The sequence below is a fragment of the Pinus tabuliformis genome, chromosome 1_1 (assembly GCF_031772625.1).
Source record: "Pinus tabuliformis cultivar Carrire ecotype Pingquan chromosome 1_1, CPIR1, whole genome shotgun sequence".
NCBI lineage: Eukaryota > Viridiplantae > Streptophyta > Pinopsida > Pinales > Pinaceae > Pinus > Pinus tabuliformis.
The window spans coordinates 837,677,574-837,699,888 of record NC_142297.1 but is presented as its reverse complement, the minus strand read 5'-3'; the positions used below and the strand labels follow the sequence as shown (position 1 = coordinate 837,699,888).

The window sequence follows — 22,315 nt, the reverse complement described above, 5'->3', positions numbered from 1 at the left end:
AGATTGTGATTGTAGTTTGTGAAATTTTCTGTGCATGCATATTAAGTGAATTATAATGGTTGCGGACCGAATTTGAAAATGATATGAAATAGAGGTCCATAAGGAAGTTGAAGAAGGAGGTTGGAGTGTCAATCAAGTTTGATCCTAGAGCAACTTAAAGTGTGCTTATTATTGAGGTTGGAGCCTCAATTAGGTTGGATCGAACTCATCATCAAGGTTTGAGCCTTAATCAAATTGTAGTCTACAATGAGAAACTACTTTCATCTTTCAAGGTTGGTGCTTCAATCAGGCTGTTTCCTACCACAAGCATTAGCGTTCATTTTTGGGGGTTGTCTCCTCCAACAGGTCGGGGCTTACAAATTTATGTAATGATTGAAGATTAAGACGAAGAAGAATTGATGGTTTTCTCTCCTACGGGTTTCCGCCTATAAAAATCGTGTCTCCTTGTAATGTCACAGCTTCTTGTGTTCTTGTTCCATTGTGATGCATTGTTATAACTAATGACATAATTTTTATGATTCATAATTATACAAATATATGATTAAGGAACATTTCTAAATTGTGAAATCGGTGTCACACCGATTCACCCTTCCTCTTAGTGTGACCTTTGGGCCAACAAAATCACAGGTTGAGAGATGGAACCAATTTAACACTCCATTGTACACTTTAGCACATGCCCTAAACCCAATATTTTATGATGAATACCTTATTTTTGAGAGAAATGGGAAGAGGAAGGCACCACATAAGGATAATGAAGTGGAAAATGGAGTGAAAAGAGACCTTATGAGAATATTTCTTGCCAATCTACATAGGGAGTGTTAAAAATAGTAACAAGAAATTCTAATTTAATTTGTCCTTGATCTAAATTGTGAATTAAATCAAAATTCTATTCTCATAGCAACTTGTAATTGTTAATTAAGTTAAATTGACTTATTGACTTAGGAAGTTCGAGTTGGAATTCTATATAGATTCATGTAGAGTGATCCCTAAATTTTAGGGGCCTAGGTGGAGTTCTTTTGGGTTGTAATTAATTAACTCAATCTAGCTGAGTTATAGTCAGTTAAGCTAGTTCTAATTGTTAGAAGAACTAGTACGAGGTCTAGTAGTGGGGACATGCACTAGTGCATCCTCAGTACCACACAAGTTAACTGAGGATTCACTGATAAATAACTCATGCATTTTAGTTCATAGGAAGACCTAGTTGAGATTAGAGCTCAAGGACAATGTACTATTAGTTGTATAATTTTCTGAGTTATATAGATGGTGCATGCAATGAGTTGAGGGTGTATGGATGGATTGCATAGTTATGGAGAGATGATTTCCCTATTAAATATGGGCTAATTCTCTAAGAAATTGCGCAAGGAAGTAGGGGCTTGGCAGGCAACAAATTTGGCTAAGTGTTGGCTTGGGCTGGTTTGTGACGTAGAGAGATAGATTTTACTAGTGCAAGAATTGTTAGGCTTGAACAACCATTGTATTTTCTTCTTAGATATTCTAGTTAATGTAATATAGATAGTTGGGGTTTTTAGTAGTTTCTTTCCCTAGAGAAATATTGTGTTATGTGCGATTGATATTCTTCCTTTTTTTCTTATTTCTTTCATCGATCAATTTTGGTTTTCGCTGAAGAGTAGAGTAGATTCTTATCTTGTGTTTTAGCATATCACATAAGTTGTTGAATCTATAGTAAAAATCTACATGGTATCAAAGCTAAAGATAGTATAGAAGAGGAGAATTTGATGTTTTTTTTTCAGGTGAAATCAAATTTGCAAGTTCATACTTCAGAGTCAACATACGTCATTTGACATCCCGAGACTTGAGTATGCCTTGGAGGGCAACTCAAATTACATAGCTTGGAACAATAGGATGGAGGTAGTGCTAGAAGACAATGGCCTTAAGGAATTCATAGATAATGACATTCCTAAGCCTCCAACATTTGATGCTAAAGATCTCGATGAATGGAGAAAGTGTGTGGAAAAAGTGAGAAGGATTATCCTGGAAGAAGTTTGAGATCACATTGTTTCGAGTCTCGATGGTAAGGACACTCCATACACAATGTGGAAGGCATTGAAGGACTTATTTCAAAATAGAAGTGACCATAGGAAGTTGGCATTGAAGGACACACTAAAAAAGATCAAGATGGAGAAGGGTGGTTCAATTTCGAAGTACTTTACCAAGTTAGCACATTGTCAAGATGAGCTTAGAAGTGTTGGGATTACTGTTGCCGAAGACGATATGGTGAGTCTATCTCTTTTAGGACTTCCCAAGAGCTGGCACAATTACTAGGACTCATTTAATGGAAGGGAGAAGCTACCAGAGTGGGAGCAGTTGTGGTCCAATTTGGTACAAGAAGATATTAGGTGGAACACCAGAGATAGATCCTCATCAAAGCATGATGATGAGGAGAATTGTTCCTTAATGGGTAAGGAAAATAAAGCGAAGGGGAATTCATCCCATTAAAAATGGTGAAGGGCGACTCAATTATGAAGTAGTAGACCAAGGTCACCCATTGTTGGGATGAGCTTGGAAGTGTCAGGATTACTTTTTCCAAAGACAATATGGTGAGCCCAGCTCTTCTATGACTTCCCAAGAGCTGGCATAGTTACCAGGACTTAGTTAATGGGAGGGAGAAGCTACCATATTGGGAGAAGTTGTGGTCCGATTTGGTACAGGAAGAGATTAGGCGAAACATCAGAGACAGATCCTCATCAAAGCATGATGATGAGGAGAATTGTGCCTTAGCGGGTAAGGAAAAGAAGGGGAAGGGGAATTTATCCCATTCCAAATCAGATTTTTTTCAAGGCGGAAAGAAGAAGGACATGTTGAAAGTCAAGTGCTTTCATTGTCAGGAGTTGAGACATTTTGCCACAAAGTGTCCACTCAAGAAGGCTGGTAAGAAGCCCTTAGGAGAAGCGGAAGGTGGGGCTCTTGCCTCACAATTTGAACTGGAATTTACCCACATCGCTTGTATGGTGTCATCGATGATGGGTAGTGTATGGTACCTGGATAGTGGAGATTCTTTCCACATGATCGGTAACAAAGAGATCTTCAGTAACTTGGAGGAGAAGGATCTCTAGATGCATATCGAGATGGGTGATGACGAGAGGTATAGCACTATCAAGATTAGTACAATTACCTTTGAGAGGAAGTCAGGTTCTCCCCTCACTTTGAGAGATGTTATGTATGTTCTTGGTTTGAAGAAGAACTTGGTATTAGGGAAAATTTTAAGGATGGAAATTTATCTTAAAGATTAGAAACCTTGGTGAATCTTAATAATCGATAACATTCAATCTATAAAATTTTTGGTGATATTTTAGTAAAAATATTCAAACTTCTAATGATTTTATATAGTCTCCATAAAATTTTGGCGATTTTTATGGTAAAATGTTCTTTTCTTATAAAATTTGGCTGAATCATTTTTAGGAAAAAACTTGAATTAGCAATTCCTTTTTTTGGAAAAGGCATGGAAAATTATCCCATCTATGAATATTAACCCCTAAAAGTTTCCCTGCTTGGTATATGTTTCTATGTTGGAGGATAGAGGCTATGATGGATATTTAGTACGGGAAAGGCGTTCCTTCGTCACATAGACACAAGACAGGTGAAGAAGATAAGGGTTCAAGTGAAGAATCTATACAAGTTAGAGGTATAATATTGTGTTTCCTTGAGCACGAAAGTAGAGAAGGTGCAGAGACAAGACATTAGTGATTTGTGGCATAGGAGGGTGGGTCACTTGCACCATGGCGCTTTGAAAATCATGCAACAAAATTATACTAGTCTTCCCAAAGGTACATTAGAGCTGGTAGACACATGCAAAGGGTGTACTTTGGGAAAATACACCAAATCTTCCTTTCATGACAAAGAAACTTGAGCATAGGTGATCTTCGATCGAGTTCAGTCAGATGTGTGTGGACCATTCTAAATAACATCCATGACGAAGCATAGGTATTATGTTATATTTGTTGATGATTTTTCGTGTAAGTGTTGGATCTTCTTCATGCAAAAGAAAGATCAAACTTTTGCAAACTTTTGTGAATTTAAAGCACTGGTTGAGAAAGATACTAGAAGGAAAGTTAAAGCTCTCAGGAGTGATAACAGTGGAGAGTATGTGTCGAATGAGTTTAAAACTTCTATGCATCAAAGGAATTCAACAAGAGTTGATAGCACCTCATAACCCACAACAAAATGGGGTGGTTGAAAGGAAAAACAGAACCATTGTAGGAGCGAAATGGGTGATGTTGCATGATCAAGGCCTACCACTACACTTGTGGGCTAAGGCATGCAACACAGTTGTTTATTCGCAGAACAGAAGCCCTCATATAATTCTTGGGATGAGTACACCATAAGATAATTTTCAAGGAAGAAACCAGATGTGGGACACTTTAGGAGTTTTGGTTTATCAGTCTACTTCCATGTAACCAAATATGAAATGAAGAAGCTTGAGCCAACAACCGATGTGGGGATATTTGTGGGGTACATTGATACACCTCACAACTATTGGGTGTACCTTCAAACCAGCAGGATGACAGTGGTTCACAGAGTTGTAAAATTCTATGAAGAGAAGGCCATGAGATGTTCCCTTGAGAGGGAGCTTCAGCTACATGTGGTTGAGGAGCTTCTAGCTCCAAAGGAGGAACCTCAAGATGATGCGGAGTAGCCACATGTAGAGGATCAGGGAGTGGAGACACCCACTCATGCAAAGTCTTCCAGAGATGGGAGAAAGCGCACCGGAGAGGAAAACAGGTTATTGCATGACACTAGAGAAAATGTGGGAGCACCCACATCACATTGTAGGCAAAGGAGGCTACCAGAGAGGTACACTGGCTACATCACTCTGATGAGTGGACATGTAGAGACTAAGACATACTATTTTGAGGAAGTAGTGTAACAACCAATTTTGGTTGATGCCATGGTTGAGGAGTATGACTCCATTGTCAGGAACAATGTTTGGGATGTGGTCCCAAGGCTGGAAAATAAGTCAGTGGTGAGTGCTAGATGGCTTTACAAGGTAAAGAAAGTAGCAAATGGTATTGTGGAGAAACACAAGGCCAAATTTGTGGCCAGAGGTTTTTCTCAGGTGGAGGGGATTGATTATGATGAGACTTTTTCTCCTATTGCAAGGTACTCATCAATCAGATCCATTCGAGCACTGTCAGCACAAATGGGATGGAAGATACATCATATGGATGTAAAGACATCATTCCTTGATGACATGATTGAGGAAGAGGTGTATATTAGGTATCCTAGAGGATTTGAGACCTTCGATAGAGAGTCACATGTATGTCAACTCAAGCAAGCATTGTATGGACTGAAACAAGCACCCTGTGCTTGGTACACCAAGATCAATAACTAGTTCACCATGGAAAATTTTATGGGTGATTGTTCGCCCTATGGGGGAATTAAGGGGTTTTAAATTTTTGGTTGGTTAATATTTTGTATCATAGTACATTTTTACAAATCACCTCAAATAGCCCACCTTATGTTAAGGGAGAGGGTAAAAAAGGTAAATTTAGTCCTTGAAATTAGGAGTTACAACCTTCCATTCGCCCTAATTTTCAAGAATAGGTTTTATTTAAGTGAATCTTATGGGCCAAATACCATATTTATAAAAGAGGTATGGTAAATTAATAAAATTATAAATAAATGAGAGGTATGGTAAATAAATAAAACATTTTTTATATTTACTCCATAAGTCATCTTATATACATGCAAGGGTGTAAACAAATAAAAATATAAGTAAAGTGGAGGTATGGTAAATAAATAAAACGTCTTTTTATACTTACTCAAAAGGTATGGTAGATAAATAAAAATATAAATAAACTAGACATATGGTAAATAATTGAAGCCTCTTTTTATATTTAGTCCATAACCCTCATTCTATTTATGAAGGCTCAAAAAAGAGATTTTATTTAAGTGAATCCTATGGGCCAAATACCATATTTGTAAAAGAGGTATGGTAAATTAATAAAAATAAAAATAAACGAGAGGTATGGTAAACAAATAAAACATTTTTTTATATTTACTCCATAAGTCACCTTATATTTAAGGACACTACTCCATAAGTCACCTATGGGAAAAATACTATGGGACATATACCATGGGCTATATTATTATTAATACCATGCAAAAAAACATTATTAACCCTAATATTAATATTAATAAAAATAAAAATGGCACATGGTATTGAATGGTATTAAAAATGGCACATGGTATTGACCCATGGTATTCACCTGGAATGTAACCTATTTAAATGGGGGAATTAAACTAGCATAGATCCATCTTTATTCTGGATCTACTAACCCCCGAGAGGTATCAAATATTGTGATATGCGAACTAGCATAGAGTGAAAAAATATTTGATCCCTCTCGGGGCTTGGTGGATCAAGAGTAAAAATGGATGTTGTAATTTAATGTATGTTAAATGGATGTTGTAATTTAATGTATGTTAAACATTTTAGCTTGGTTAAAATAAAAAATAAAATAAAAACCAGCTATTAATTTTATTAATTTTTATAAATTACTAATAGTAATTTTTAAGCTCCAGGTTTATGATAACCCATGGTATTGCCCCATGGTAATACCATGGTATTCATGTGAGCATAGACTATTTAAAGGGGAAATTCTATCATCTTAGATCCATCTTAATTCTGGGTCTACCAAGTGCTTAGAGGGATAAATAGATTTCATCCCCTAAGAGTGGTAGATGTGGAGTTAAGATGGATATAGGTTGGTTTTTATGATACTGAAGATATTAAATAGACTTAGGAAATTATATTGTAAAAACATCTTAAGGTGAATAGTTAAAGCATAGACATTGGACATGTATATTTGTATACTTCTATTTTAAACTGAAACAAATCCAAGGCTAAAGGAATGGATTGATTGCACTAGTCATCCTTCTATAACTTTCCAACATAGGTTGGAGTATACAGATTGTAATTTGGTTAATTTTCTAACTGAAAATAGGAACATACTTGTGTATTGGCAGGGTGGTTACGAGGTCCCTAGAAGTGATGAATTTGAATTTTTCTCGGTTTTATATATAGTATTAGGTTTTTTCTCATGCTTTCTGTGAATGACATGGGTGAATTTATCCTACACCCACTAGGTTATCGATATGTAATTTCGGTAATTTTGATTTCAAAATATATTTTAAAGAAATGCAATGATTTGTTTTGTGTATTCAATAAACACAATATTCTAATGGAATTCTGCATTTGTGGTTTACTATACAGATTCCATGGAGAAGTATTAGTGGCATGACATCAATTGTCCTCAAGCAGAGGCTTTAGTTTTATTCTTTTCTGGAAGAAAATACTTTCCTCCAACATTTTTGAGTTCCGTGAAAATTTTGAAAGTCCTAATAGTATTCAATTATGGGTTCAAGAGAGACATAGTATTCAATTATGGGTTAGAGATCCACATTGAATGATCTATCGGCCTTATCTTCACTTAGTTTAAGACTATTCACTTGGAGAGGCCACATGTGCCGCCACTTCAAGAGCATAGTAAAGTCATGTAGAACTTAGAGAAACTATCTTTAAGATTTTAGTGAAGATTGGAAAAATGTCCGGGTTCAATAACACCCAGTCGAGCATTAAGCTTCCAATAATGCTAGATTTTAACCTGGAGCACTTTTGTGATTTGGAGGAGATGCCCCCTCATATTTGTGACACATCTTCAGTTGTGAATTGAACTATTACTAACTGTCATTTCCTTCAAAATTTACCTGATGACTTGGGGAACCTCAACTCTTTAAGAATGTTAAGGAAGGAAAGAAAGTACATTATGCTAAGTTCTCTTATGATTTTCAAGTTTTTCTTGGATATCTACAATGTTTCAGGTAGGAAAGTACATTCTGTTAATGAAAATTTGTCTTGATAGAAAGGCCCAATTTCAAATTCTAATGCTTTCAAAAAAAATTGTATAACTTTAATGCTTCTAAAAGGAAAGCATATTTTTTCAATTTAAGTATCATGATCCCATATTCCAACTTATTTTTCAGTAACCCATTAGGCTCTGTAGCTTTGAATAAATCCATGTCATTTGATAAGATCCTCTTCCAAATTAGGACGCAGTTTCCTTTTGGCAATAACCACATACAATGTCTTGATTTTGTTATTGAGAAAATAGAGGTTGTGAAACAAGCCTACGCCATACAAGGACTTGATTCATTGATTATGTATCAATTATGGCTCTTGATGTAACAATGTCTTGATTTTGTTGCTTGAAAATAGAGGTTATGCTTTACTATTTCACAGAATTTCTTACGATCTTTCCATAAGTATTGATTTGTAATCTCAGTCACTGAGGGATGACTGTAATGACAAAGGTAATATTCCATGGTTTGAAGTTCCCCTCTTATTAAATATTTAAATATATCACCACAATTTAACTGTTAGTTAAAGGAATTGTATTTGATTTGTAAACAATTCATTGTTTGATTTATAGATTTTAATGTTTTCCCTTTTTTATTTTTTTCTCAGATTTGGTATGAGTTATCTTCCAAGATTTGGGTTCCCTAGTTTACCCACCATAGCTACGAGGTTCAGATGCTATCATTAAATATTCTCGGAGCGTTACAACTTTTCCAATATGTGTGCTTTGAAATATTGTTGTTGCTTTTCCATGGTGTTAATGCAAATAAGCACTGCAACTAGTGCCATTACTTAGATTAAGTGCCGAAATCTAGGTGGTCCTATAATGATGGAGTGATTGTTTTCTAGCTACTAAGGCCATATGCATTTTTATCTCTTATGTTGTCTTGAGAAATTCAATTTTAGAATAAGAATTGAGGTCTTGTTTCCACTGTAGATTGTAGTCAGTTTCTTGAACATAATATATAGTAGATTATCTTTTACCAATCAACTGTGGATGTGATCCCTCGCAGGAAAGGAAATTCAAAGTGACTTTGATTTCACATTGATTTGTCAAAACATCCACACAGGAAAGGAGATTCAAAGTGACACCGATTTCACACTAATTTGTCAAAATGGAGGCAAGAGAAAAGGAAACTTTGTATTCAACAATGCTCTTAATTTCATATGTACATGCACAGACATATTAGTAGAAAATATTGAAGGGTTGCCTAAGTAATATTTTCCATTCCACTACATTCTTTATAGATTGTAAATAAATAACTCCGAACAATTCATTACACTACTTGTTATTCTTTATTAATCAGTGGTTAAGATTTTGATATTGAACTGGCTAAGATTTTTCTTCCTTCTGTGAAATTATTTGTTCTATAATGCTTCTTTTCCATTCACTATGTATAGCATATAAAGTGTGTCTAATGGAGTAGGAAGATTGGAAAGTCTTGTGATCCTTGAACTATGTTACAAGGCAGAAACCCAATGGGGCAGGGTAGGTGCATCCCCACAAACGGGTCACAAATACCAAAGTTGGTATTGGCTAGTGCCTTGAGCTAGAAAATTTCATTTGGACCTTTACCCTTGTATTAACAGTGAATCTGGAGAGGATTCTAATATTATCTTTATAAGATTTATATCAGTTAAGATTGAAGAATAAAATTCATGAGACATGAGCTAGGATATCCTTGCAAGGTGGTTGTTGATTATTGGAAGCTATGATGGCCATTATTTCGGGCCAGGTGGTCACACTCCCTTGATTGTGAGCATGATTGTGATCAAGATGGAAGACTTCATAGTCTAGATTGATTTTTTAGTAGTGATAGTTAATGGGCTCATTCACAAAAGTTTCTATTTCACTAATCCTTTTTATAGAGTTGTCATATTCAATTTCCAAAGGTTTTAATTACACTATAGAGTTGAGTTCTGAGAGAGTTGTGATTCACAGTGTTAAGTATAGCAGCTATGACACTTGAATGAAGACAAGCATAGTAGAGGTATCAGACTCTGTTATAAGCTTACCTGCATATTTTAAGGGACTTGGTTGGATTTTTTATAATTTTATAAACAAGTTCCATGTCGTGGAAATGTGAAAAAAAAAACAGTGATATTGCCACCATGTGGCTCTTGTCATATATGGTTTTATGCTTTTTCAAAAAATTCTCTAAGAGTTCACAATGCTAATATTCACTAGGAATTTACAAAGTTTTATTATTTAGTGAAAGAATCGCCAAGATCTTACAAGATTTTATAATTGAGTAAAATATTCACCATGCTTGGTGAGAGATTCGCCAAAAAGTTATATATACATATTATATTATTGATAAAATTGCCTTCCATTTTTCCTATATACCATGGAGATTCGCCCATTTATTATACATATAAATTTAGTGGGGGTTCTTAAAATTTTCCTTGTAGTTCACTGGGTTGGGCTTCACCAAAAGTGAAGTAGATGTGAACCTTTACCATATTGTTGTTAAACGTAAATTGTTGATTATTTTTTTATATGTTGACAATTTGATTCTACTACAGAGACGAGACTTTAGAAGTTCAAGGATTTAAAAAAAGAACAAGATACGGGACGATTCAATCAACTGGGTATATGGTTGGTCTGTGACCCCTGGATGTCTTTGGCACCCTTGGGGTGATCTCATAGTTCCTACGAGGTGGAGATGATGGGGTTGGTCCATGGCATGGCTGTCAGATCCATTCCGAACTTGACAAGCAAGAAGATGCACTTCACTTGTGCACTGAAGGTGATGATAAGTTGATCAAGTCTTGCAAAGAGGATCTTGCAAGAGAGTTCAAAATGAAGGACTTGGGGCTCATGCACTACTTTCTGGGTATGGAAGTATGGCAAGGTGATGAGGAAATTTTTGTCTCTTAGGGAAAGTATGCCAATGAGATACTCAAAAGGTTCCACATGGAGAGCAGTAAATACATGGAGACCCCTCTAGCAGGCAATTGGAGGAAGGAGGAAGCTACTTTCGGTGAAGTAGTGGAGGCTACTAACTTTTTGGGTATGGAAGTATGGCAAGGTGATGAGGAAATTTTTGTCTCTTAGGGAAAGTATGCCAACGAGATACTCAAAAGGTTCCACATGGAGAGCAGTAAACACATGGAGACCCCTCTAGCAGGTAATTGAAGGAAGGAGGATGCTACTTCTGGTTAAGTAGTGGAGGCTACTATTTACAAATAGTTTATGGGTTCACTCATGTATTTGGTGAAAAAATGATCGAAAATGTGTTATGAAGTTAACTAATTTAGTCAAGTGATGGTTAAGAAGACCAAGCTGTATTGGAAGGTAGCCAAACATGTGTTGAGATACCTCAGAGGCACTACCCAATATTGTTTATGGTACAAATGGATAGAGGGAGTGAAGCTTCAAGGCTTCACAGATGCAGATTGGGAAAGGATTCCATCTAACAAGAAGAGCACATCAGGTGGGATCTTCAGTATTGGGTCAACAATTGTTTCTTGGTACAGTAGGAAATAGAGATCAATTGCACTCAATTCATCAGAAGTAGAGCACATGGCTGCTAGTCAAGCAACTTATGAAGCTATTTGGATGAGGAAGATTCTTGTTGGCTTGTTTGATCAATAGATGGATCCAACTGTTATTTACTATGACAATAAGAGTTGTATCAAACTCTTTGAGAATCCATTTTTTCATGATTGGTCCAAGCATATTGATATCCGGTATCATGATCTTCGAGATTGTGTGCAGAGGAGAATTATGTTGTTGGAGTACATTCCCACAGAGGAGCAAGACGTAGATATTTTGACAAAGGCTTTGTCAAGATGCAAATTCGAGTTTCACAGAGGAAGGATTGGGGTAGCAGATAATCGATTTCTTGTTGAGAGGGAGTATTAAAAATAACAATAGGAAATTCCAATTTAATTTGTCCTTGAATTAAATTGTGAATTAAATCGAAATTCTATCATCATAGCAACTTGTAATAGTTAATTAAGTTAAATTGTCTGGAAATTCGAGTTGGAAGTCTATCTAAAGTCATGGATAGTGATCCCTAAATTTTAGGGGCCCAGGTTGAGTTATTTTGAGTTGAAATTAATTAACTTAATCTAACTGAGTTATAGTAAGTTAAAATAGTTCTAACTATTGGAGGAACTAGTAGGAGGTCTAGTAGTGGGGATAGACACCAGTGCATCCTCAGTACCACACCAGTTAACTGAAGACTCACAAATAACTCATGCAAGTCAATTCAGAGGAAGACCCAGTTGATGTTAGACATCAAGGACAATGTACTATCAGTTGTATACTTTTCCATGTTGTATAGATGGTGCACACAATCAGTTGAGGGCCTATGGATGGATTGTGCAGTTACGGACAGTGGATTTCCCAATTAAATATGGGATAAGACTCTCAATAATTGCATAAGGAAGTTGGGGCTTGACAGGCAATAAATTTGGCTCAGTGTTGGCTTGCGCTAGTTTGTAAAGCAGAGAGATAGATTATACTAGTGCAGGAATTGTTCGGGTTGAACGAGCATTGTATTCTCTTCTTAGATCTTCTAGTTAATGTAATATAGATATTCGAGGTTATTAGCAGTTTCTTTCCCCAGAGAAATATTGTGTTTTGTGCGATTGATATTATTAATTTTCTACTTATTATTTTCATCAATCAATTTTAGTTTCCACTGAAGGGTAGAGTATTGTCTTGTGTTTTAGCATATCACATAAGTTGTTGAATCTACAGTAAAAATATACAGGGAGATGAAGGAATAATTCATTATTTTTACTATGTTTTTGGATAAGTATTTAGATATTTCAACTTTTGATGAGAGGAGCACCATGAGTCTAGTTAGATGGTGGATTTTTCATGGAGAAAGTGGCATACATCTACAAATCATTTCCATTTTTATGCTTTGATGAGTGACAAGATCTTCATTAATAGAAATTGGAGCACCTATGGTTTTATTCATTCAATGAAGTGCAACAAGTTGATTTCATTTAAGACGAAGGATCTTGTATATGTACATTCCAACCTTTACTTCGCATCTCATGGGGATCTAGATTATAGTATTGGCCGTTGTAAAGAATGGGATGTGGATCTTGAATGTCCTGATTTGGACACCTCTCTTGCTGCATTGAATATTTGTGACCCTATAAGTGGAATTGGAAATACTTCAACAAATCTAAATTCCACTGTTGAATGTGCCTCTTCTTCTAGTTTACATGATGAATATGAAGAAGAGAATGATGACTATTAGCATTGGCCCTTGAAGTTTTACTATATTTTATGTTCGTAGTTCATAGTTCATAGTTCATACATGTAACATTGTAGCCTTAAGGCCCATATATAGAGGCTAATGTTGGATATATATATATATATATATATATATATATATATATATATATATATATATATATATATATATATATATATATCTGTGTGTGTGTGTGTAGCCTCATTTAAAAATAATAAAGGTTGTTTTTAGATTTTATTGCTTGTATTATGTTACCTATATGATGTATCGCTTGTTTAATTTATTTTATGATTCTCATGTAAATTTTCTTGGACCTTGGCACAGGCTCATTTATTCTTGAATATTTAATGCATATTTGCATTATAAATTATAATGTTAAAAACTAAAACTTGAATGCTTTATTCCAAAGTTTCAATATAATTTTCATGTGTGTGTGTGTGTGTTTTCCCATTTCCTAATTTTTGGGGGGTCATGTTTCCAATACATGTTGTCGTTTCCCCGTACCATGCAACTTAGGTGGACATGATATCAAAATTTAAAGGTAAGGTAACCTATAATTCAGTTCAAAGAGAGGTATATTTTCAAAAGAAGGAAAGATATGATTGAAATATTTCAAAATAAGATTCAACTAAAGAAAACTAAGGTAGATTTCTTGTTTAACCTTATATCACAATGAAATTTGATTTCAACCCAACTAGATGAGAATATTATATTGGAGGTGCATGAACATACGCATGCATACCAATCAAGGGTCACAAAGTAGTGTAAGTTCAAAATTTTATATCAGAGCAAACCTGATTATATGTAATCCCATTGGATGTTTGTGGATTAATTTTGGGAAGTGATTATCTCTATATTATGTATGCTACCTTTAAAATAAAGGCTAACCAATATACTTTTGAAGGACGGAAAAATTATGTTTACGAAGCTCATAAGAGCAAGTTAAAGCTGATATTTATAAGTGCACACTAGGCTAGAAGGTTGATCAATACAAACACAAAGTTTGTCATGATGGTTTTGAGAGAAGAGAAGAGACAAGGAGAAGGTAAGATGAAGTGTAATGCATCCTTGGAGGGGTGTGACAACACACAAATACAATAGTGGAAACAATTGATAGAGTCATCTAAGGAAGTGTTTCAAGAGCCTAAATATTTTCCACCTAAGAGGGAAATCAAATATGTAATCAATCGTTTCCAAAATGTACATTACCTAAAAATGGGTTGTATAGACAATTCATTTCAGAGTTGGATTAAGTGAAGAAAAAATTACAATACTTGTTGGAGAAAAATGTCATCAAGCCTAATACTTCATTTTGTAGGTCATCTACATCATAGTGCCCAATAAGGATGGGAGTTGGAGGATGTTAATTAACTATAGAGATTTGAAGAAGGTGACTTTCAAGAGAAAATATCCTTTCCCAAGGATTGATGACATGTTGGATCATTGCAAACAAGCTAAGGTCTTCAAAAAGTTGGACACAAAATATAGGTATCACCAAGTAAGAGTCAAAGAAAAAGACACTTGGGAGATAATAGTCAAAGGAAGGGAAGGCTTGTGTCAATGGTTAATTATGCCTTTTGGATTATGTGATGGACCTACAACATTTATGCTTTGATGAATGATGTGTTATCTCCATTTATAGTTTCATTTGTAATTGTAAATTTGAATGACACACTGATGTTTAATGCCACTTGGAAAGAGAACATATCACATCTGAAATATGTATTGGGTGCACTTAAGAAGCATCCATTGATTGCAAATATCAATAAGTGTGAATTTGGAAAACGACCCTTGGGTACCTTGGACTTGTGATTGGTGGAGAGTTAAACTTTGATCTAGCCAAAATTGAAGCCATCAAAAAATGGCCTACCCATACAATTGTGATAGGGATAAGAAGTTTCATGGGAGTAACTTAATCCCTACGAAAGATCATTTCACCATTTTCAATAGTATATTCCAAACTACATGTCATAACAAAAAAAGGAAGAGGTTTCATTAGGGAAAATAAAAACAGAGGTATTTTGAAAAAATTAAGAAAAAAAATAGTCAAGCATAAATTTTTTTGTGCCTAATTTCTAGTAACCTTTTGAGATTGAAATGGATCCAAGTAAGTATGACATGGGGGTAATAATTATTCAAGGAAGAAAACAAGATTACTACCTAATGCTCTTCATGTTAGCAGGGGTACATATAGATTAATTCAATATATTTAACCACTATTGTAAGCGCAAGGACATAAGCCAAAATTATTGTAACAAATAGGAAAGGCCCTATATTATGTGTCTTAAAACTTGTGATTAGTTGGGCTATGTCTGGTCTCTTTGGGTTCATCTTTGGATCCTTTCATCTTAGATAGGATTGGAGGGGATTGGATGGACTTAATTGAGGACTCATGGTTCTAGGGGAACCTGTGTTTTGTAGAGGTGATCGCTAACGTATGGGCGAATCCAACTTGTGTCAAGGTTCACTTATGTCTTACCACATCGTTATGTGTCTATTGAGTCTATATGTAGCCTTAGATTTTTTGGGGTAACTCAAACAATTCTCATACATGGCAATCTCACAATGACCAGTTTCTATGTTTACCAATGCAAGTGGTCCTAGAAGAAAAAAATAAACTTGGTCACATATTGTTAAGCTTGATGAAAGGATAACATTCCACATAGGATTTTCCAAAATACTAAAGGAAATGGTGATTTACAACTGGTCAAAGGTGGTCAAATAAGTACTATAGGTTTCCAGGTGGCAAAATAGGGTTCGTGCCAGGTAGTTTGGTCATGTGTTACATCAGAAGTGGTCTACAAAAGAAGAGGAAGAAAACCCAAGTCTCAAAATCCTCAAATTCCTTAAGGAATTAGAGAACCAACATGGGGCATGGTGAGGTGGATAAGGTAGTTATGATGTGGTAATGTAGGGTAGGATATGGAAAATTGAAGGAAGAACCAATTCATATTAGGGCAAACCCAGATTTCAAAAATGCAATATTCATTAGGGCATTGGAGATCTAGATCGCAGGTGGCCAAGTTGAATTTACTAAGCAAGGAAAGTCAAATGAACTAGCCCATTTGATGAGTCAACTAGCCATTGGAAGGGTCAACGTGGACGATGGAGGTACCTTGGACTAGGAAATTAAATTAGCGGCATCAATTAGCCATTGAAAAGTCAAGAATTCAGCTTATGGACCAAATCAAACCATTTCCCCAACATAGAAAATTGTTGTAGACTACGTCAAGCTTAACTAGCCATTGGAAGGGTCAACGTGGATGATGGAGGTACATTGGACTAGGAAGTTAAATTAGTGGCATCAATTATCCATTGAAAAGTCAAGAATTCATCTTATGGACCAAATCAAACCATTTCCCCAACATAGAAAATTGTTGTAGACTAAGTCAAGCTCCAAAGGAGAAGATGGAGTGGGACACAGGGCTTTTAGATGGTATTATTCTTCATTATTTTTCCTTATAGACCACAATCAAAGGGAATGTTGAACTTATCTGGGCATTGTTGACTAATTCAATCCCTTTCGTGGGGAAACTAATTGATGTAATGTAATATTTTATGAAATTTACTAAATCTCTTATGCATGGAACAGATCTTGTGTTTCACTGCATACTCAAGCTGAAATCCAGAGAATTCCATGCTAGGGGCCACTCCTAGCTGGGTCCAAAAAATAGAGAGTACCTTAAGTCACAAGTGGGTGTAATTTCTCTTACAAACCAATCCTATTTTGGTGATTAAATGCATGATCGACTAGAGAGGAGTGTGTTTCACAACACAAATCTTGAGGTAAGTTATTGGGGCACAAGGTAAGAATTTGTGGCAACCATCTTATTAAAAAAACTCATAAAAAGTTCATTTTCAATTATAGTTTAGAATTTCTAGTCATTGATTTTCATTTTTTATCCCAAAACAACAAGTTTTTTTCTTTACCTTGGATTGTTAAGATTGAATATTATTTTAGCAAGGTTTTGATATAACAAATTTGGGGTTTTTTTGCATCTCTATTATCCTATGTATCAAATGTTTTCTTGTAGATCCGATTGTTTTAGTGGTTGTTACACAAGAAGTTTGCAATATTTTTCAAGATTCCCTATTCATACCAAGTAAGTAATTTGTTTGGATCTTGCATTTAGACTCTAGCAATAATTTCCATTACTGATTTATTAATTAAAAAACAAAAGTTCTTTTTGTTGTTTCCATTTAATAGCTACTTCTGGAATTTTTGGGGCATCGTACTTAGTGGGATTTGTTCTCAATACCATAGAAACAAAATTTCTAACTTGCTAGAAAGTGATATTTTTTGTTATACAAAGCTTGCAAGTGATCTCTCAAGATTAAAATAACACTATCCAGATTTCCAAACCCTAGATCTGTGATTTAGAAGTGCTTTGGCACTCATTCGGTAGTATATTAAAGGGAACTTGGTTGTTGTCCCTACAATTTACTACATATTTTGCAGTATGAAATTATAGGGCAGCAAATAAATTTGTTCTATACCCCCTCTAATCAGTAACCCCAAACATAAAAATAACTTCATATTTGGTTCGTATATTTTTTATATATCAGTTTTGACTATTTATATGCCATATTTAACACATTTGGTGTAGTGGTTTTGATAGTTTTATTTTTCTATTGCATATTTATATACAAAAATTAGTATAGAAACCCCCTAATTAACTCCTCTGCCTATTCTTTGACCCCATTTAAGGCATTAGTCATATTTGGAGTGGTTGAGGCATTGATAGGGAATCATCCCTTGGAATTTTAGGAGGAAGTTTGGCTTAAAGAACAAGGGTTTGGGTGAAGGTGAGGATGGATCATTACCTTGTGTCTGCCCATCCTAGTAGGTTGCACGAACCTTTGCAACCCTTCTAATAGGATAGGTAACACTACATTGGGGGTTGTTTCATGGAATAGTCTCAATATACACTCATATGAGTAGGATATATCTTCCCTAGTTTAGGTATCCTAAAAATGAAAACACTATATTTTGCGGAAGGAAACCATAATCCACATAAACCACCAACCATTGCAATGATGGAAGAATCAAAGAAAAATGCAACACTTAAGGCATTATAAGCTAATGGGGTTTTTGAAAAAGTCCATCTACTTATCAAATATTAATAAAGTGAGACAAAAAAATTGGTCGATATGATATCAAGACCACCCATGCAAAGAATAGAATTATGAGAGTGATTATCTAGCTTGAGCCCTTCACACATGAATTGCTAGGTTAGGATTATAGGGAAACTGTTGATTTTCGAGGTGTCTTTTAGTAGATGAACGAGAAAATAAATAGTGTTGATATAGAAGGAAATAAAAATCATCTACAAGATGGGCTACTCCACAAGTTGGAAAAGTTGTGTATACCACAATTGAGGAGAATCTAGTTGATGAATGAAGTTCATACTTCTCAAATCACTAGACATTTTGGTTACGAGAAGACTATTGCGAATCTACAAGGTAGGTTTACTAGATTAAGATGTAAGAACAAATTTTCAAATTATTAAAGGTGGTGTATTTTTCAAAAATAGTAAGCCATATAATAGGAAACCTATGTTGTCCATGCCATTACTAGTATGAAGTAGACCTTCGGAAAGTATTTCTATGGATTTTGTTGGAGGTTTGTCGGTGTCAAGTAGAGGCCATGACTACCTATCTGTGGCTAAGGACCCGTTCAACTAGATGTGTGTACTTATTCCTTATAAGTAAACCATCTTGGGTCATAAAGCAGTTGAGTTGTTCCTTGCCTATATATGGGTACATTTTGGTTTTCCAAGTTTAATAGTGTCCGACCAAGGCTTTAGATTCTTGGCCAAGCTTTATTTTTATTTTTTATTTTTTATTTTGAAAAATACATCTTATATTCACAAAAAATTATTGATAAACATTAGCACAAAAAAGGTGGAAGGGTATATGCAATCATGATCATAACCTTTTACTCAAAGAAAGAATAGCTAAAATAATGTCAAAATAGTTAGTTGGATCAAAAGGATGGGGATATTTTATCAAAAGAGTTCTTTTCTCCAAAAGCTAATGGAATATCTCATCTTGCCACATAGAACAAAAGGAAATAAAGAGCTAAACATCATGCCCAAAAACAAACATTTCCAAATCCCTACAAATGTAGGGTGAACCTAAGAGTAAACAATCACCCAATGAAGTATAATTCCATTGAATCCCACCTTGAATCACACCTAATCATTTATCCTCAAGAAACCTCCAACACCTCTTAACAAACTAGCACTCCCAAAATATGTGCTTAACATCTTTTGAGTGCAAACAAACAATATAGAGACCATCAAAGGGTCCACTTTTTTCCAACATAACCTTGGTTAGAATGCCTTGATAAATCATCGTCCATGCAAAAAATCTTGAGCTTAAAAGAAATTCAAATCAACTAAACACTATGTAGGCGGTGAATCCATCTATCCTTCAAATTCATGGATAACCAATGTGCATTAAGGATAGGGTATAATTGATGTATTTTATGAAACTCAAAATATAAATGATGGGAATCATACAGAAAAATCAAATGACCAAACAACCAATTGCAATCCCTTCAAAATGGTCCAAGCATCCCAATTTTCATTTAAGTAACTCAATTTCCAAGAAAAGCACTTGCAACTCCATAATTGATAAATGACTACGGGAAAGGAGACCATACTCCTAAGTAATATCATGTCACTCCTTTGAAGAGAAAGAAGATATATCACACAAATAAGCCCAAAAAAATGCCCTTCTTGCTCAATCTACAATAATAATATAACAACTCCACCACACAAGAGCCCTAATCCCTCCAACTCTAAATAGGATAACAAGTTAAGTCCTAACCTACCTGCTAGCCTCCCACTGTCAATGGACCAAACCTACAATTATTTTCTAAGCTGATCAAATTCTTCAAAAAATAAGGGAGCTTGACACCTAAAATAAATAGGGCAATGAGATGAAATTGCAAAAACCAAAATCCCCTTGAACTATATTTGAAGGTGATATTGTATGCACTTGATATCAAAACAATATATACCAAGGAGTTGAAACATTTCACTCTGTACTTGACTGCCAAAATTCTACCCTGGGTGGTAACATCAATTAAACCAACCCCTCTCCCCCACCCCCACCCCCCTCCTTTGAAATAGTGTATTCATCCCATGGAACCAATGGAAGGCTATAAGATATGGACATTTTGATATCATTGACCAAATTAGTGATAATGAATTTTTAAACTTAACATACCTCATATGAGAATGTATTCAACGGTCAATGTGGAGAAAGTGAGATTGTTTGAACCATTTTTGTTCGATGGGTAGGAAGAACAAGTTCTACCTATTGTGGAATTTTTTACATTGAATGCACTTGAAGAATTGGCGGACATAATTTTCTAGAAGGTCCAAGTGACATTGAGGACAAGTGACTTGGACCAACAATTGTGACACTTACCTATGCTAAAAAAGTTTCTTCATTGTTTAGTTCAATACCCAAGAAGATTTGGAGAGAGTATTGAAATAAGGGCCCTAGTTTTGAGGAAATGAAAGGCTCTTCATTACCACTTGGTTTCTAGATTTTGATGCCACAACAATGGTGGTATAAAAAATTTCAGTATGGGTAAAGCTACCAAATATCCTCCTTCCTTTTGGCATCACAGGGTCTTTGAGAAAATTGGAAACACCTTGGGGTCATTAAAAAGGATAGACTTCAAGAGAAAAAAGAAAGGGTTATTTACCTTCACCAAAATATGTGTAGAAATAGATCTAAGTAAAGGTATACATGACTGTATTCAATTGAAACATGAAATCTTCCAGTTGAACCAACTACTACATTATGAAAATACGACATTTAGATCCTGATTTCAATACCAAATAGGACACTTATAGGGCACATGCCCTCAGGAAAAAAATACCCAAAATCAAAAAAGGGTTAGGCTTGCAAAAGAAAAGGATGGTAATATTTTGATCCCTACCTCACTAAGGAAGAATAAGAGGAAATATCAAAGAACCCTCCACACCAAGAAGAAGGGGTATTTAGTTCTAGAATGGAAATTCAACCCACATGTAGAATGGTACAAAATCATAAGCAAACCATGAATAAGAACCACAAAAAATGTGGCAAACAAAGAGGATGGGGAAATTGGAAAAAAGAGAGTTCATGTTTTGGAAAGTTTAGATTTAGATGAAGAACACCCACCAGAGATAACTGTAAGTGAATTAGAAATGGTTCTAGTTGACCCCAACTTAGGGGGATGACAAAAGTTCCAAAGAAAGAAAGGAATGAAAGTGAAGTTAAGTGATTACTATCACACTTAAATTCTAAGTTTTATTTTATATTTTCAAATTCTCTTATGCATATAAGTTGAGAGGCTTCTCTTACTAAATGTGAATACCATCTACCAAATGTAACTTTATTCCTTTTTTTTTTCAAAAATTGAAATAAAATTACAGTTTTTTCCTATGCAAAAAAAACTACCTAAACCATGTAAATTAAATAATTGTAATCAATTCATAATAAGCATCAAAACACTTACTTTATCATACTCTCAAGTTGCTAAAAAATAAAAATGAAAACTATTATAATTTTATTTAAAAAAAATATATTATTATTATTATAATTATTATTATTAAAAGTATTAATATATAAGTTAAAGAGACATATATACATTTAAAAAAAATATGTAACAATATTCTTAACCATGGAGATTCACTTCCACTTTATCATGGATATTTTTGAACTATAAATATGCTTTGTTACAATATTATGGACCAAAACCATGACTTATTAATACCACATGTCTAGAAAAACAATAACTCATTTTATATGACAGTTGTTCATATGACATTTTTTTTTAATTGATGAATTTAATTAAAAGGGAAAAGAAAACATCACCATTTTGAAAATAAATCTTAGCCTTTGATTTGTGTATACTACTAAGAATATTCTAAATTATTTTATGGATTAATCTCTACCATGCATGATAATTTAATCAAAATTGTGAAATCCTTATTCCAAAATAGACATGCCTATCAACATAAAAATTCTTGAAATGAAAATGGGTAGAGATCATAATTATAACATTAAAAAATTTAAAAAATATCCACCATACAGATAATGAGAAAAAAAATTGGTTGTTTCTTCCAAATATCTTAAATACAACTTTGCAGCAAGGTTGAACATAGAAATTGATAATTAGGAAGAAGGTAAAGTGATAAAGAAAATAAAAAATATA

At 34.6% G+C, this 22,315-nt stretch overlaps 1 pseudogene across 1 annotated transcript in view; it reads right to left on the bottom strand.

Annotated features, from left to right (window-relative positions):
* LOC149216746 (4-coumarate--CoA ligase-like 7) overlaps positions 1 to 22,315 on the bottom strand; it is a 310,537-nt pseudogene that overhangs the window by 208,816 nt on the left and 79,406 nt on the right. The gene's annotated exons all lie outside the window — the stretch shown is intronic.